The sequence below is a fragment of the Pelodiscus sinensis genome, chromosome 15 (genome assembly GCF_052426305.1).
Source record: "Pelodiscus sinensis isolate ZL-2025 chromosome 15, ASM5242630v1, whole genome shotgun sequence".
Lineage (NCBI taxonomy): Eukaryota > Metazoa > Chordata > Testudines > Trionychidae > Pelodiscus > Pelodiscus sinensis.
The window spans coordinates 37,429,221-37,448,188 of NC_143066.1; the positions used below are offsets into that span (position 1 = coordinate 37,429,221).

The window sequence follows — 18,968 nt, forward strand, 5'->3', positions numbered from 1 at the left end:
CTTACTTACACCCCCATTCTTGATTTCTTAAAACTGCATATATGCAAAACAGAGAGAAAAAGAATGTTAGATGCATTTTGAGGGAGTGCAACGGGAACGCATTCACTTTCTATGGATTGCAACACCCGTAGATTTAAACGTGTATTAATAACAATCAACAGTGACAAAGACCGCTATTAGAAAAATTCAGGGCTGTCTGCCGTCTGACATCTCGCTATCATTTTTCAGCCTAAGTTAATCTGCCTCTCATCTAATTCAATCTGTTATATTTATCATTCAACTATTGCTATAATATCTAAGTGCCCATGCAGATGCCCAATAGGGATATATTTAGACTGTGAAGTCAAGGGCGTATTTTCAGTGTAGTAACTGTGAGCACATGGGTCATTTTAAAGGTGAGTAGCACCTTTCATTGCAAAAGACTATAATACTTTTTTTGGCAATTTATGAAACGCCACAAAACTTCTGTAAATACATAGATGGAAGGAGGAGCTGGTGGTATGTTATTGTCAAGTCATTACATATAGTCATGAGAGAACCAGATCCTTAGCTTGTGTTTATTGGTGTATCTCCGCACCCGGGTTTACAGCGGTTGCATATGGGGATTGTGTTGTTTTAAGTAAACCTATGTTGGCTGAAAGGAATCATAGAATTATAGAACTGGAAGGGGCCTCAAAAGGTCACCAAGTCCAGTCCCCGGCACGCACAGCAGGACCAAGCTCCATACCATGAGAGCAGCAACTACTGTATAAGCTAAAATGTGACAAGTCTGGCAGGCAGCACAAATGAGCATAAAATACACACATCAAGAAAGTACAGCCGGTCCCTGTGTTGCGACCGTTCGCAGTTACGACCAAAATGTCGTAAATGGTGGACTCCGAGTTATGAACATGATCTGCGCTTACGAACAATGCGGTCGTGTGTAACTCAACGGGGTCCGACTTATGAACAAACTGAGTTACGACCAATTGCTTGGTCTGTAACCGGTTCGTAAGTCGGAGACAGGCTGTATGTTTCCAGCTAGCCCCGTGTGAAATAATATTATACATTTTTTTTAATTGCAATCAGAGGCACCACATCACACCACAGTGCTGGAACAGTCAGACATTTTCCCCGGCATGAAGATTCTCCTCAGTAGTGAAGCTTTGACTAAGCTAATATGCTGAGCCGTAGACTGACCATCTTATAACATTACCCAAAAGAGGACATGAAGGTATTTAACAGTGCTGGTTGCTTGGTTACAGACAATGATAACAGAGCAAGCATTGCCCACCCCAGATTTCATAAAGGGCCAAACCAATATGGCTTCCTGTCGTTGCTTGCCAAAACAACTGTTGAGATCACTATTATTAGCCGTGTAGAAGGAACCAACTGAGTGCTAAGCACACTCTGGAGAAGAGACCCTGAATAGCTCGCCATCTAAACAAGACAAAGAGTAGGAGAGCAAACAAATTAGAGAGAATTGAAGGAGTGTGCCACAGCCAGGAAAAGTACATAGGGTTCAAGAATTCTGAGGCAATCCTCTACTCACTGGAGAATAATGCATCTCCAGTGCCTTATGTAATGTAAACCATCTCCATTCAGTGCAGCAGTCTGTCCTGCTCTAGCGGCAGCTCAGTCTAAACAGTCTTAAGGGGGCTGTCTAGAAGTGACAAATTCTTTTGATACCATCTGTTCCCATTTGGATGGGGATTTGTGTCTGACTGCTTAGGGGGCTGTTTCAAAATCCCCGCTATTTTCAACGTGCTGTATTTCCTGTTTGGTCTGGCCTCCTTCTGAAATGGAATGTGTTCCTCCAGCCAAAACCAAGCCACAAAGAGATGTCAATTGGAATGTTTTGGTGCCGCTGCAGCCAAAGATGTGACATTCCTAATGGAACGCCGTGTGTCGTTTACCATGCAGCTAAGCACAGAATTAAACCATGGGATTATTTATTGCAGCCATGGCCAACCCGTGGCTCATGAGACGCATGCAGCTCTTCCCGCCTCCCCAGAATGCAGCTCACAAAGCTCCCTTCCCCTCTCTCCACTGCCACGGCTCATAAAGCCGCCCCTATGCCCCTGAAAATGGCCATCTTCTCCCGGCTACATGTGCTCACCGGGTCAGGTGAGCTGTCCGACACGGCCATTAAAAATGGAATATTAAAGTTGATGTTGGCCGGCAGGAGTCTGATTTGGCCAAAAAGTCTCTAAACGTGTTTTCTTAAAGGGGCAGTTCTTTTTTTTCCCTCGACAACTTTGCCCTGGCTCTTCACGCTGGATCCACTGATATCTTGGCTCTTTGCCCAGAATGGGTTGGCTATCCCTAGGATTCTATGATTCTAACAATTATTTTCCAAAATAACCCTATTGTTTCATGGTTATAAATTTCATGCAATACTTCAAAGAACCTGCATTACACAACTAACATTCATAGCTTACATATGAAGAAACTCTTGGTACCAGGGATATTAAAAGATTAACCGGTAACCATACTGGTAAGCATTAGGCTTGCTGGCATACTTACCAGTTAACTGGCCTTTGCCGGTTAACTCCGTGACAACCAGCTGTGCCAGGCTGGAGCTGCCCTCACTTCAGAGGGACCAGTAGGCTGGACAGTGAAGCTTTATGGTCATGGTGGGACCCCATGATCATGGCTTTGTCAGGGCTGGGCGGCAGGTCCTAGGTTAACATAGTTAACTGGTTAAGAGTTATCATTTAACCAGTTAAATGTTTTAACGTCCCTACCTGGTGCAGCCATTTAGTAAGATAAGTAACTATGGACAACATTAAGTTTTCCTTCACGTATCACCCACACTCCATGTAACAGGACACCATGTTCCATTTTCAAATCCAGCCATAATGTTGTTGCGTCTCATTGAATTAGACATCCTGAAGGAAGATCACTGTGTCAGAGGGACCCACGATGCTCGGTGCATGTCACAATCACTAAAAAGTCTAAACTATCTTGTCAGGATATATTAGCGAAGGAGGCTGAAGTCACTCCTTGGATTCTGCGGGACTGGATGGAACATGTGCTGATGTTTTACAGCTGGGCAAATATCAGCAGTAGCAAGTGATGCCAGGTACGTTATCACATGTCCTTCATCCAGGGCTTCTACACAGACCTTATATTGATGGGTATAAGAAGTCTGCATAGACAATTAATTTAATCTACACAGTGGCTCCTGTCAAAAACAACCCCTATTCTTGTTCCATCAAAAACAAGGTGGCCTCCCAATAAAACAGGCTGGCAGAATTGTACTCGGAACAAGAGGGCGAGCTTTGAGATGGATTTTAAGGCAAGAGATGAGCTAATAAGGATGTTCTTTTGTACAGGTTTTCTGGTGCATGAGGGGGCTTGATTCTTTGGTTCTTCACGGCCGCTTTGGTCCACACCTCTCGTATAAAGTGTCCTTACCCCATGCTTGTGGAAGATCACATCAACATTGGGGGTACTCTCCAGTGATGCAGACCCAACCGAGAAACTGCCACCTATTGCCACAGCTGCGTAAGATTCACAAGTCATCTCGCTCATTTTTATTTAAGCAGCTCAAATAACCAGGGCAATCTTTCCCCTCCCCTGCTACTGAGCACCATTATCAGTGTTAATTCGAACCCTACATGTCACAGCCTGCCCTTTCTAAGCCATGGCTCCGTTTTGCACTGCAGCATTGCCTGCCCCTGTCACTGTTCTCCTACTTTGCAGGTGGAAGACACGTACCTGTGCATGCTGTGCAATTTCAAACTGCTCTGCCCATCTGGGCTTATACTCGGCGCATGCACCTAGAATCCTAGCACACTAGAACTAGAAGGGACCTGGAGAGGCCATTGAGTCCAGTCCCCTACCCTCAATGCAGGACCACGCACCGTCTAAACCAGTGGTTCCCAACCTTTTTGAGCATATGGACCCCTTTACAATCTATTAAAATTTCACAGACTCCTCCCCTCCCCGTGGGAGAAAAAAAGGAAAAGAAAAGTAAGTGATGGGCCGGATCCTTATTTTTAAACATTCCATGGACCCCCTGCAATACCATCGCAGGCTACCAGGGTTCCATGGACCACAGGTTGGGAACCATTGGTCTATCCAGACCAGCGTTTCCCAATTTTATTTGGCCACGGAACCCTTTTAAACTCAAAAGGACTTTGCGGAACACCTAATAACAGTCTAATATATGGAGCTGAAAAAGTAGACCATAAATAAGTCAGGATAATAATAAACAACTGCTAAACAAGGTCATGAGATCAACAATTAGTTTAACTGCGTATATTTAAAAACAAAAATCACATAATATGAATTACTATTTTTTTAAATCATAAAATGTTATTGTCATGGAATTTTCTCGCGGAACCCTTATTTTCACTTCTGCGGAACACCATTTGGGATACACTGATCTAGACCATCCCTGCTAGATGTCTGTCCAATCTGCTCTTAAATATCTCCAGAGATGGAGATTCCACAACCTCCCTAGGCAATTTATTCCAGTGTTTAACCACCCTGACAGTTAGGAAGTTTTTCCTAATGTCCAACCTAAACCTCCCTTGCTGCAGTTTAAAGCCCACCTTTTCAGGTTTGCTCCCACAATGGGCTTGACAGGGGAAAATTTAAGCATGTGTATGTTAGGAATGGAGTGGAGAGGTTTATATGCTGATGTGGGCACTTTTACCCAAAACAGGAGGGGGAAAAAATGGGTCTGTGCAATTTTGCATATGCACTCACAGGGCATGGTCTACACTAGGAAATTATTTCAAAATAACTTATTTCAAAATAATAAATCCTAAAATCATTTGAAATAGCGTGACCACACTACTGGGAAGCCTCAAAATTAGTTCATTAATGTGGACGTGCTACCTCGACCTAGAGCCCCAGGAAACACTGCGGAGTAATTAATTTGAATGACTCTAGGGAGTAGTGATTTTGAAATAGCGGCACTGGAGTGTCCACATTACTGCTACTTGGGAATAACTATTTTGAAATTAGCATTATTCCTCGTGGAAAGCAAGAGTTATTATTTTGAAATAACCAGCCCATTATTTTGAAATAACGGGCTTGGTAGTGTGGAGGTGTCGCTTGTTATTTCGAAATAAGGGGCATTATTTCAAAATAATGCCCTAGTGTCAACCAGAGCATAAAGGCCAGACAGACATCTAGCTGAAACTGTATCTCCCCTCTGCACTGTATATTCAGGTATTGGCTAAAAATATTAAACCATCACTTATGCTCTGGCCCCTGTTGCTGGTGTAAAGGCAGCTTGGAGTGGGTGCAAATTCCTCTGACAAGTCCTTTGCACGTGGCTGCTACTTATTGTGCAGCGCCACGCACAGCCATTTGTGCAAATTCTCCCAGAAGCTAATTTGCATGGGCACAGCTACTTTGCATATCACCACCAACTCCATCTGCAACAAGTTCCGTGGGTGACATTAACAAGAATCTGGCAGGGCCTTTCGAAGCGAAATGTGCAGCTGTCTGCTTTCTGCAGCTGGGCAGCATTAAATCCAAACGTACAGAAGCAGAAATCCTCGCCTGGAAATTCATTGAAATGTAATCCCCTTTCCCAGCAATGGATAGGTCATCTCATTGTGTGTGACAGGAGACAATGCCCTGCGAAGATCAGAACGCTGTGCCGTGCCATTGCCCTTCTGCAACAACAACACAAGGACAGAACTGAATTGATCACCACTCTCTCTGGTTCTAGAAGGTACCTGAGCCAGGGCAATAAAAACTAATGAAGCCTCCTGCCTGTGGAACGATATGGCCAGTGCAAATAAATTTATGCTTTAGGCGCGAATGGGTTTTCCTAATTGAGTTTATCCTTGAAAACGAACAGAGCATCTGAGTTTCACTCATCATCTATAATACACACGGATGGGGCGGCTGAAGGGAATTTGGTCTCCACTTGCCTCTTCAGGGCACTACCCTCAGTATCTCCATGGCTAGCTGCTGTGTTTGCTCCCCGTGAGGCGGGAGAGAGAGGTTTTTGAACCACAACTGACATATCTCAAGAGGGCCCCTTGAGAAATCAGAAAGGCTGCTGCATTGTGAGGTAAACCTAACGGTTCTTTCAAGGCCAGGGGTGACATTTTAGGGCTGGCCTTACCATGAGGCGAACTGAGGCAGCCGCCTCAGGTGCCAGACTGTGGGGAGGCGACACTAGGACCCAGAGTGTGGAAAATTGTGTCTGCTGCTGGTGCATCTGTATTCTCTCTGCTCTAGATGCCCAGAGATGGTGGAGTGCTGTGCTGGAGGAAGGAGGGCACAAGAGACATAACAGGCAGGCAGGAGAAAAGGGAACATGGGGGCGTCATTTGAGCTCCCCGCCTCAGGTGCCAAAATGTTGTGGGCTGGCCCTGGATGAAATCCTCACCCCTCTCCCCTCTTCTGGACCCCCAGTGCTTGGTAAAACTACCAGAGCTGTGTAAAAGGGCCCTTAAAAGGCCTGGTTCGGGTTGGGGGAGGATCCCCTAGGTCAGTGGTGGGCAGTATCCAGCCTGTGAGCTGGATGTGGTTCACCGGGGTGAGCACCTGGTGGGTAAATCTATATCAGCATCGTTGCAATATGGGAACACTGGATCTGATTTCAGGGAATGCGTGTGTTTCAGTTTTATGTGTCTGCTTAGGAGTCTGTTTTAACATAGACCAGGACAGTCGCTAAAAACCCCTAGGACTTTGTCTTGACCATTGAAAGGATGGTCTTGGACAAACTAAACTTCGTCTCCAGACCAAAAACAACATAAAAACCAAAGCGAGCCACCCACAAAGCCCCTGTGAAACTTTTTTGCCTCACATAAAATTAAGCGATTTCAAAACCATAGATTGAGAGCCTATGTTTTATTAGCCTGTGCAGAGAGGAAGATGACAAGCCATTAATATTACAATCTCTTCGTTCCATTATTCATCAAGCCCTTTTGTTTTATGTGCGTGTAATCGGTGCCTTTGTGCGGATTTGCAATGCATTTATCTCTCTCGGCTTGTCCCATCTTGGCAACATTTCACTTTGCCCTTCTTCCCCGTGCAGGGGTCTTGCTGGTTACTCCGCTAATTGAGTTTGTGTAATGAAAGTCACTAAAAATCACTTTCATGTGGCACATTGTCACAGATCTGATTAAACCATTAGATTTGTTTTTAGCCCCTCCAGTAGATACATAAAGGCAATTTCCTAATATTTTCCCTCCTGTTTCCAGAGAAACGGCACTGGGTAAATGACAACTGCTCTTGCGTTCCCGAACCTGCCCACACACCCTGGGGCTTGGAAAAGAAACTCAAGGCTCAGCAGAGTATTCATCACATGTCGGCGTCACGGTTCAGGGCACTTGCACCAGGCCCGCCGAAAGGGAGGCCAGAGGAGGCAACTGTCCCGGGGCCCAACCATTCAAAAGGGCCTGGAGCTCCCTCTGGGGCCTTTACTTGCCGTCGGAGCACCACAGTGCACGCTCCAGACAGCACTGAGGGCTGAGAGGAGGGCCCGTTGTTGTCCAGGCAACGCTGAGGGCTGGCTGCCTTCAGCCCCACTTCTCCCACTGTAGGGAATAATATCTTGGATACGCTGGGTGCAGATGAAAACAAGCAGAGGACTTATTGGTTCACACAGCTGGTGGAGTCCTCATCAGGGGTTAACCCGGTGAGCACTAACTTCACCAAAACATACATTAGATTATACAGGTAGCAGATGGACGGAGGAGAAGTAATTTGATAGATCTAGCTGCGGAAGTGAGATATGCACATAAGCCAATGGTCTACAACAGTTACACAGCATCTCCGCCCATTACCAATTTAACATGTTATCACTAATACAAATAGTTATTTCTAACAAGCTAAATAAGCCAACATAAACAAAGGCACGTGGATGGTCATTTTGTCGGCCGGAAATCTAATGCGTCTCCTGTGGGGGTGGTATTGCCTTGGCATGATCTTTGGGATCCAAGCTTATTTTCTAGGAACAAAGCAGACAACGAAAAACAATCCCATGTGGTTGTTTGGTTGTTTGGTACCGGCCTTATCAAAGGGAGACCCTTTTGGAACGTGGTTGCCAGAGGAACCAGGGTCACAGTAACTGTTGTACTGTATGCTTCTCAGGCTTGGTCTGATACTTTCAGATTTGAGTTTGTCAGTTCTCAGCAAGATACCATGGGCTGCCTCAATTTACCTACACCACCGAAGTCCCGCCCCTTCTGGGAGCATACAGCCATTCCTCTCCCCCCAGGGGCCGGGCGAGATTGTCGGCTCCCCTGACTTGCACCTGAATTTCCCCTCCATGGTCCCTCAAGGGCACTCGCTTAAAATCCTTGGGTGGCATGGTTCTTTTATCCTCTGCTGGAGGAAGAAGTTTCCTCCAGATAGCTTTGCAGCAGAGAGGTTTGCAGCAGCCGGTGGTATTGCAGCAAAGAGGTAAAAAGACATTTTTAATTAAAGCACTGGGTTCGTCTGCTATTATTTTTCTCAAGGGGCAGAGCAGAAATACAGTCTAAGGGACAAAGCCAGCAACCGAGAGCCAGAAACTCCTGAGATCTAGTCTTAGAACTACTGACTTGCTGGGTGGATTTAGACAAGTCCTGTTGACCCCAATTCAAAAGCCTGTGCCTAATGTTAAGCAATGGTTTCATTCCAACGGGGCTAATTTGTATGCTTCAAGTTAGTCACAGAATCATAGAACTGAAGAAACCTTGAGAGGGCATCAAGTCCAGTCCCCTGCACCCATGGTAGGACCAAGTATCATTTAGACCAGGGGTTCTTAACCTTTTTACCTTCATACCTCCCCCTGAAAGTGAACTTCATGTTCACACCCCCCTGAGAGCCATTTTATGCACAGCCTAGCCCCGCCCCCTCACCTGACAGGAAGCTAAGGGGTGTGGTTAAGACTATAAGAACTCTGCCAGGGAGCACAGTCAGGGCCCAGCCTCTGAGGGAGACAGAGGCCTGCCCAGAGCTCCTGGCTGATGAGGCTGAGACCTGGCCTGGGCCTCTCACAGCCGCCTTCCCTCAGGCCAGTGAAGGCTTCCCTACGATAAATTTTCTGGGAGGCAACTCACACCTCCCCTGTATCCCCTTCACACCTCCCCTGAGGAGATGCACCTCACTGGTTAAGAACCCCTGATTTAGACCATCCCTGAAAGGTGTGTGTCTAACCTGCTTGTAAATCTCATCACACAGTGCATCTGTGGAACTCCTTGCCAGAGGATGTTGTGGAGACCAGGACTTTAACGGGGCTCAAAAAGGAGCTAGATAAATTCATGGAGGCGAGATCCATCAATACTTCTTAGCCAGGATGGGTAGGAATGGTGCCCCTACTCTCTGTTTGTCAGAGGCTGGTAATGGATGACAGGCAAGGGATCACTTGATGATTGCCTGTTTTGTTCCTCCCCTCTGGGGCACTCACATTTGCCACTGTCGGCAGACAGGATACTGGGCTAGATGGAACTTTGGTCTGACCAAGTACGGCCGTTCTTATGTTCTTATTTCCAGTAATGGAGATTCCATAAGCTCCTTAGGCAATTTATTCCAGTGCTTAACCACTCTGACAGGAAATCCTACCTAATGTCCAAATGTCAGGCATTTAAAAATTTCATTGAATAGGGCCCAAAGGCCTGATTTTCATCCAGGCCTCAACCCAGCTTCCATTTTCATGGGCTCACGTTTGACCGGGCTGACAGCCAGGCCTGTATTTTTGTTTCCACATTGAATTGCCTGGCAAATATTAATAACCAGGCACGGAACAGGTGTTACCCCCCATTCCACAGTGATAGAGCTAACTAGTAGTAGCTGTGCTTGCTTATTTGTTGAAGATGCAAAACTTTTTGGAAACGTTGATTGCAGGAACAAATGTGAGACTGGAGTTGAAAGTCGAGCCCGAAATCTCTTATTTCCATGTGTCCATTACTATCCAAGGGGAATGTAATACCCATTTGCCTACTTTAGGTGAATGTAAAGGGTTAACACATTAATAATTGTACAGTTCTTTGAATCTCTTATGTTTAGAGACAGATACAGACAGAGAAAGACAATAGGTGATGAGGTCAGATGGAGCTGATATACAAGGTCCCAATTTATCAAGTTAAAATTCATAGAAACATTCTCTTTTTGAAGACACTGGCACTGCAGATAGGAGCAGGAAAATGAATGTTTGAACTTTAACTTTCCCCAATATCACCCTGTGTACTGTGTGGGGAAGCGGTGTTTATCTTTCACTGTTCACATTTAAATGTCAACGTATCCACATGTCTAAATCCCACGCTCTCAGATGGAAATGGTCGATTTTTAAAGACAAAAGGCACCCGGGAATGTAATATACATATTGCTTGGTATCAGAGTCTAACCTTTCAGAGATGCACTTTGAAAGCCCAGCTTAGGGGGACGCCAGTGAGTTTAATAAAGCAGCAATTTACTGTCCTCTAGCTCCGTCAGCTTCATGGTTCCAAGTCCCCTTTGCAAAGTGACACAAACCAGCATCGTCCAGACTCTCCGCAGTTTTATCCTGATAACGAATGTGATGTCGTGAATATACAATGAACATTTAGGCTTCTCCGCCTTGAGGCTTTCCTGTTCCTAGGTGGAGAGGAAAAAAAGTAATGAAGGGATCGAATACAAATCTAAAAAAAACTACCTGGCCATTTGCTTGTACTCACAGTTCTCCTTTCGAAAGCACCAAGCTATAAACCCCCTCCATTCTCCAAGAAGCGCTGTGCATGCATTATTTAAAATGCCATTTTGAAAAGCCGAAGAGAAGGGAGAGCACTTTAACTCTCTGGCGCGGAGGTGTGGGCTGTGGTGGAGACAGACTCCATTTAGTATCTCATCCATCTGGGGAGAGGCTCGCCTTTGTGCCTTTCATAGGCATGAAATGGAAACCCGGCCTTAGACCCTGTGAATCAGCCGCCAGGGCACAAGGACACGCTCCCTTCAGAACACGGACAACAGGCCAGGCCAGGCCAACAACCTAGACTGCACACTAGCTACGCTCTTTTAAAAGAGGGAAGCTTTCCTCCCTCAGCCCTTTACTTCCCTTTTGGGCCTCCTACTCTCCTCACTAGAGCGTCAGGATCTCTCCCCGGCCTCTTTGCCCCTGAGATCTTCGCTGCTTGGGACTTCCTTTCCTGCTTTCTTACTCCCTGCCTTCTCTTCTCCCCTCCTCTTTTCCCAGGGGGCCCCTGCCAGCTTTGTGCCCCGGCCTCTTTTCTACAGCAAGCGTCTCAATCCTCACAGGTGGGGCTCATTCTGGAATCATGGCTGCCTTTACCTCAGGCTGCCAAGCCCCAGGACAACCCTACCTATGATAGCCGTAACGAAAGGAAAAACTCGGTAGCACTTTAAAGCCTAATAGGATGGTTTAATAGGTGATGAGCTTTTGTGGGCCAGACCCGCTTCCTCAGATCATATTCTGGATAAGAATTGGCATGATACCCAGGTCTAAGGTCCTGGTAGCCTGCTGCCAGCATGTCCCTGCTGCCCCGGGAGAGTGTGTGTGTGTGTGTGTCCCTGTGCACTGCTCCTGAATCCTAGGAGTGTGTGGTGTGGGTGGGTGTGACCGTGTTCCGCTCCTGAGTCCTTGGAGAGAGAGAGAGAGAGTGTGCGTGTGTGTCCATGTGCTGCTCTTGAGTCCTGGGAGTGTGTGTGTGTGTCCATGCGCTGCTCCTGAGTCCCGGGAGCAGCGCACAGAGACCATCTCCCAACACCTACCCTGCAGGGCACAGAGCCAGCAACTGGAAGCTTCTCTAGCCCCACTCTTCTGCCTGTGCTGGGGCCTCTGGGGTCTTTTAAATCACCCAAAAAGGCAGGCAAGGCCAGGGGATGCTCAGGGGGAGCATGCAGAGATGGCTGACGGGACTGTGGGGTGAGACCCAGCCCCAAACTTGGATGGAGCTGGGCCCCTGGGCTAGGAATATTCCTGTTTCCTGGGCACCAATGGCTCCCCACAACTCACTGCCCATGGGGTAGCTGCACAGAGGTATCCGGGAGAGTCTTGCTCCTCCATATGTGTGTGTCACAGTCTCGCCTGTAGCAAAAGACCAGGAAGCTTCGCTGTCCTTTGCATACCTCCTCCAGACCTACAAGGCCATTATCTGAAGCAGGTCACCCCACCCCTCTAGTGTAGTGGTAACACGCTTCTGCAAGGCTATCTGAGAACTCAGTCCTTCTATAGCGGGTCTAAAACATCCTGAAAAATCTCCCGTTCCTTCCCAGCAGCGCCATTGGACAAACACTTCCCTGCATTCATCTCCCGTGATGTCCCTAGGAAGCCGCCGCGCCATCCTTCCGCCTTTATGAAGATGTTTGAAATCTCCACAGCCCTCTAAGCAGTCGCTGTGTGCGCTGCATTGGAAAGCGTCGCGTGTGCTATGTGTGTGCCGAAGGAAAAGACAAATGATGACTTGCCAGACACGGATTCCCCCAGGCAACCCGCTCAATGAGCGCAATTAAAGTGATTCAGAAAGCAGGGCGGCGTTTCCCTCTTCCAAATAGATCATCGTGCGAGAAGATTGGACGAGGCCCATTGAGAACTGCCGATGCGGAATTGGTTTTATGTGCCTTTAATTCTCAATAGTTTTCATTGGGATAGGGTCCCTATCAGTGCCAGGACAAAGCAGAGGGGATGATGCCAAGTGGACTTTGTTACGTGATGTCACGGCACAGAGGGACTAATACAAGGGTGGGCAATAAAAAGGCGACAATCCACCAGGGTTAGTCCCTGGCGAGCCGCCGACGCTATATATACACCTGTGCCTCCTCAGATGTCAGGCGATCACAGCTCCCATTGGCTGCGGATCACTATTCCCAGCCAATGGGAGTGTCAGGAACGGGCACAGACCGGGACACCGCTTCCTGCTGCTACCATTGGCCAGGAACAGTGCTCCACAGCCAATGGGAGCTGCGATTGCCTGATAACTGCGGAGGCACAGGTAAATATAGAGGTGGGGGCCTGCCAGGGACTACCCCTAGCAGAACAGATCCAGCCTACAGGCCAGTATTTGCCCACTCTTGGACTAATATCATCCTTCATACAATCTTCCAGTCCCTCTCCCCCCCAAAAGGAGGGGTTTCATTGTATAGGGACAGAATGAAAAGCTCCATAGTGAGGTGTGTATTGACTAAGTTACTACACTCCATCTTCAGATGAAAGTACCTGTCTGTACTTCATTGTGAGAAAGTCTCTCTACTGTTTGGTTAAGGTGTCCAAGAGATTAGCTCTTCACCAGAGACCAAGTTGTTAGCTCCTTTAAAGGCCAAAACAAGTTGAGTTTGGATTGCATGAGAAAGTGCTTTTTTCTTTAATTTCTTATTGTCAGCTGGGTTCAGGTAACGTATTCACGAAACAAAGATAGCAGCATTGTCTCGGGCTAGGTTAGTTGGGACAGGTCTTCTCCAAGCATGGCCCATACCGCTCAACTATTACTCATCAAGTCTCACAGTCTACACTTCCGCTTATGCTGGTCATATCCATTGTAGAGTCCTACACTGCTTTTCCACTTCCATCTTGTTGAATCCTGGGTCCCTACACTCAGCTTTGCCCGTGCCCGGGCTGGCCTTACCATGAGGTGAACGGAGGTGGCCGCCTCAGATGCCAGACTATATGTGTGGGGGGTGCCACTAGGACCCAGAGTGTAGAAAATTGTATGTACTGCTGGTGCAGCGAGGGAGCATCAGGGCGTCATTTGAGCTCCCCGCCTCAGGTGCCAAAATGTTGTGGGACGGCCCTGGCCATGCCCCTTGATTGTGAGGAAGAAGGGGTGGATAACACACAGAAGTGGACATTTGGAGATCGGAGTTCTATCTTTGTCTCCCTGTGTGACCTTGAGTGGATCATTTCTGTGACTACTGCTATGTGCCTCAGTTTCCCCTTAGTAAGAGGCTCGATAGAAGGGCACAAGGTTATTCTATGCAGTGCTTCTACTGTTCCAGCCCTGGATTTTCACGGAGACGGCTAGAGAGTGATGTTGAATTGTAACCAGCTGGGTAGTGATAGAAATATAACAACCAGCTGTTTGAGATATCAGCTGTGTTTGAAATTGGGGACCTTTTCTGGTGCAAGTATAAGTTACCCTCATTCGACATAAAGGAGTAACTCCCTTAGCCATAGCTGTACTAAGCAGTTACTCTTATTTGTAGCCCAATTACTAGCGGACGACAATGAACAACATTGCACCAGATTACGACAGGTGAATAAATTCCTATTAGGGATTAATCTGAATCTAAGATCCCCTTCATATAATCTCAATCATGCTTGAACTCAAAAGACTAATGACAAAAGTCTTGTGCTCGAACCTAGTGAATTGCCTTCCCTGCCCACCACGAATCCCCAAGAAGAGCTCCTTTAACAATTTGTCAATGTTGCTCTGGAATAAATAACTGTTCTATTAAATCACAATGAAATGCTTGTTTGACACCCTTCATTACAGCAAAACTCGCTGGCATAGAGAGGTGAACAATGGGCAAATTAATCTACTAATTGCATTACATTCAGTCCTCTGGCTTTGCAATGCATCCTTTCCAGTTGCAATCACTCAGAGCTAGAGGTCGGGAAGGACAAATAGAAATAGCTGGGTAGTTTGGTGCAGTATTCCAGGGGCAGTGTGGGAGAGGGCTGGTAAGACATATTGGTGAAATAGCATCACATTGCAGTAATGCAGTGATCTCAGTAACTGCAGATTTCTGAGTTTGGAGGGACACAACACAATGTAAGCTGATTGGGTGTGTCACCTTATGGGTAGCCTTTAAAATATGGCTGTCGGGCAGTGATAAGCTAACAACATGATGTGCCAAAGTGAGCCGTAATTTCTCTAGATGTATGGTATTACAAAATCAGGACCTTTCATTCAATAGTACTCAGATCTGAAATCAAAATAGTGAAGGTTGCTACCTGGCCCATTGGGTTAAGTCCACCTTAAAGGAAGGCCTCATATAAGACTCACTCGTGCGTTTATCAGTTTGTGGCCAAATCAATATATTTACTTGGTTTTTTTTAAACTGTAAAATAACATTGCTCTGCACTGCTTAGTGCATGTTCAGTAAGTCGCTTTATGGACAGGATATAAGTGGTTCTGCCACTTTATGAATTTCCAGGAGGAGCAGTGACCCTAGAAAGATGGATTAGCTCAATTTTCCCCCCTCCCACACACACATACTTATTGCTCTTATAAATGAGCAACACAATTTGAAGGCAGCTGCCATCTTTTCAATTAATTCTCCAGATTGTTCCCTCTTGGTATGTTGCAATGTACGATGAGCCCAGCTTAATTCTGTGATCAGGCTGTGCAAACACAATGTCAATCTAGGAAGTACACCTGTGTGGGGATACATGGGTTTTAGGGCTAATGATAGCACCTATCACCACTGTATCTGTGTGCTTACAACATGCCTGGAACAGGGCACATTCTGGTCCAGCCTTCTTGCATTACAGAAAACTGTAGAAGTGGGTGCATAGCCATTCCATGCTGTTTAGCTCAGATCCCTCCATCAGTACCTGTGCAGCTCTGTCTATACCACGCCTTGTGTCCTCAGTCCTTTCCCCAGGGTCCTAGAAGAGAAGAAATCTTCTTTACTAGAAATCTCTCTGACTATGGAATCAGCTGCTCCTCTCTCCTGCATGTTCTTCTTGCACCCTTTTTAAAATCAATCTTCAAATGATGGCTAATTAATCCTTTAGCTTACTCAGCCCGTTTTCATGATTACTCAATTACATATCATTTCCCAATCAGTCCCATCTGGGGTGTTAATTAGTATCATAGAGATCAGAGTTTAGGCTCACCTGTTAACTCTCAAATAAGCCACCTCCCCCCTTTTAGAGATGGAGAACTAATGCACAGAGAGATTAATGTTCTCATTTCCAGGAGTTCTAAAAATCTCTCATTAACGTAAGCAGAATCTAAAGATTCTTGGCATCTTTGATAATCGGGTCCTAAGTAGAGCTATTGGGAAGATTTCTGGCTAAATTTTTTTTATTAGAAAATGCCAATTCATTGAAGCTGAAGCTTTTCATAGGACAGGACTAGGTTGCAACACATTTCTCGCATACATGGGTGTTTTTTAAGTTTTGAAATTGTTCAAAAGTCCTGTTTTGACAATTTTAAAGTGAAAAGTTGTATTTTTCAATTCAGCGTGATTTAGAGTTTCAAAATGTAAGTTAACAGGATAAACAGGCAAAGTTCAAAATCAAAATGAAACATTTTGAAATTAGCAAGACAAAATCCTTCAATTCATGTGAAATTACTTTTTTTAAAAAACTCATTCACAATGATTTTGGAAATTTCAGCCGTTCATGCTGTTTGTGGGTGGGAAAATTTTTCAAAATCTCTGTAACTTTGGTGGGACAGGAAAACCATTTGCCACCCAACTCTAGGCAGAAGAGACTTGCCCCAGGTCACACAGGGAAGAAGTGGTAAAGCCAAGAAGTCATTCCAACCTCCAGAATTCCAGTCTGTGTCTGAAACCCAAGGCCATCCTTCCTATCAGTTCTTTTCTATGACCAACACCACAAGACATGTCAGCAGTGACCAATTTAGAGATCAATGATGAAAAATTTTTATGGGAAAATTTCTCTTTCAATGACATTTTCCAGTTTTTCAACAAAACAACATTTTCTTTTATAATATTTTTTAATTTATTTTTTTTTAAAACAAACTTAGTTCGGGGGTGTTGGTGCAGAGTTTGGCTGTGAAAAAAATGGTGACATTTCAGCAAAAGCAAAACCCCAGAACATTCCCTAATTCTCCACAAAAAATAATTGGTATTTTTCTTTCAGCTCTATCGGACAACTGCCCATGTAGGAAGAAGTTTTGCAGTCTCTCTCTATTGAAAAAGACTTTGGATGAAATCTCTGTCTACTGGAACAACATGTGTGTGTTGTCTAGGGGTTGAAAAACAGAAGAGACTCAAGGAAATTCTTACATCTGGGGGATTATCAATCAGTTCGTTACGTGGGCTTTATGGGACCTTTTTGCCATCAGAACAGTAAAGAGGAGTTGTATTTTAGTTAAGAATCAGGCCAAAGGATTTCAGAGCAGGCTACACTGGCGGCTTCTTGTTCAAGAATGGCTGTTCTTGTGCAAAAACTTGCAGAGTGTCTACACTGCACACGCGTTCTTGCGCAAGTGAATTTACAATAAAGTGTCAGAACAGAGGGCTTCTTGTGCAAGAGTTATTCCTTTCCCCACAAGGAATAAACCCGAAGGCCGTGTGGACGGGCAACAGGGGTTTCTTGCACAAGAAACCCCTATGGCTAAAATGGCCAACAGAGCTTTCTTGTGCAAGAGAGCGTCCATGCTGCCAGGGACGCTCTTGTGCAAAAGCACATGGCTGTGTGGACGTGCTCTTGTGCAAGACCTTTTGTGCAAGAACTCTTGCACAAACCAATTCTTGTGCAAGAAGCCTGCAGTGTAGACGTAGCCTTAGGGATGAATGTCCTGGTAGGTTTGCTCTGGGTGGTAAGATCATTATTAATAATATTCATGGACGAGGACTCCTTGTAGGGGAACATTTTAATCTGCCTGGTCACTCAGTCATGGATTTAAAAGTAGCCATTCTTCTACAAAGGAATTTCTTTAACCGGTTACAGAGAGAGTCTGCAGCACTAGAATTCACCTGCAGGTTGGGGGCTAGACTTGATGATCCCCTGAGGTCTCTTCCAGTCCTAGGATTCTATGGACACTGTTACCCTGGTCTTGAATAAAGACATTAACATGTTGGCCCATTGCAAAGTCAGTTCCTCCTGCCTTTAACATCTGCATTTCCACATCAAAAGCTATGCATGGGGCACATCCAGCCCACTTAATTAGCCTCATTAACATGGGTCCTACAATTGACAGGTACTTCTTCTGTAATATATATCTCTTGGTTTCTGTTATTTCCACACCAATTCATCTGATGAAGTGGGTTTAACGTATGAAAGCCCATGTCTTATCATAGAATCATAGAATAATAGGACTGGAAGGGACCTCGAGAGGTCATCGAGTCCAGCCCCCCGCCCTCAAGGCAGGACCAAGCTCCGTCTACACCATCCCTGACAGATGTCTATCTAACCTGTTCTTAAATATCTCCAGAGAGGGAGATTCCACCACCTCCCTTGGCAATTTATTTCAATATTTGACCACCCTGACAGTTAGGAATTTTTTCCTAATGTCCAATCTAAACCTCCCCTGCTGCACTTATGAGGAGAGGCTGAGGGATTGGGGTTTATTTAGTCTACAGAAGAGAAGAGTGAGGGGGGATTTGATAGAAGCCTTTAATTGCCTTAAGCGGGGCTTCCAAAGAGGATGGAGAGAGACTGTTTTCAGTGGTGACAGATGACAGAACGAGGAGCAATGGTGGGAGTGGGGGAGGTTGAGGCTGAATATCAGGAAAATCTAGGAGGGCAGTGAAGCACTGGGATGGGATCCCTAGGGAGGAGGTGGAATCTCCATCCCTAGAGGTTTTTAAGACCCAGCTTGACAAAGCCCTGGGATGATTAAATTGGGGTTGGGTCTGCTTTGAGCAGGGATTTGGACTTGAAGACCTCCTGAGGTCTCTTCCAACCCTATGATTCTATATATTTTGGTTAGTCTCTTGGAGTGCATTTACACTGCACCGTAGCTCAAAATAACATACGCAATTTGAGCTATGCAAATGACAGATGTTATTTTGATGCTATTTCGAAATAGCTTTTTTTAAAAAATTTGGCACTATCTACACAGCACTTCCTTCAAAATAAATCACTTTTCCAAAACGTCCCTTGCTCCTCATGGAAGGAAGTTTATGGGGACGTCAGAATAGCAAGCCCATCATATTTCAAAATAACGGTCGTGCTCAAAAGACAGGGAATAGCTATTTCAGTGCTGCAGTGTAGATATAGCCTAAGGTGCCACAGGACTACTTGTTCTTTTTTGCACTAGATCAGCTGTGGCCAACCCGCAGCTCGTGAGCTGCATATGGCTCTTGCCCCCCAAAAGTGCGGCTTGCAAAGTTGCTCCTACACTGCCCAATAGCCCCTGTTCCCCACTGCTCCCTTCCCCTATCCCCTGGCTTCC

General features: G+C 45.8%; 1 long non-coding RNA gene across 1 annotated transcript in view; it reads right to left on the reverse strand.

Moving 5' to 3' along the window:
- Positions 1-10,022: 10,022 nt before the first annotated feature.
- LOC142818636 (uncharacterized) overlaps positions 10,023-18,968 on the reverse strand; it is a 59,263-nt gene continuing 50,317 nt past the window's right edge. Inside the window, exons 2-3 of the long non-coding RNA XR_012896202.2 lie at positions 15,431-15,484; positions 10,023-10,518 (exon numbers count right to left, since the gene is read on the reverse strand). This is a non-coding gene — a long non-coding RNA (uncharacterized LOC142818636). The remainder of the gene's footprint in view (positions 10,519-15,430; positions 15,485-18,968) is intronic.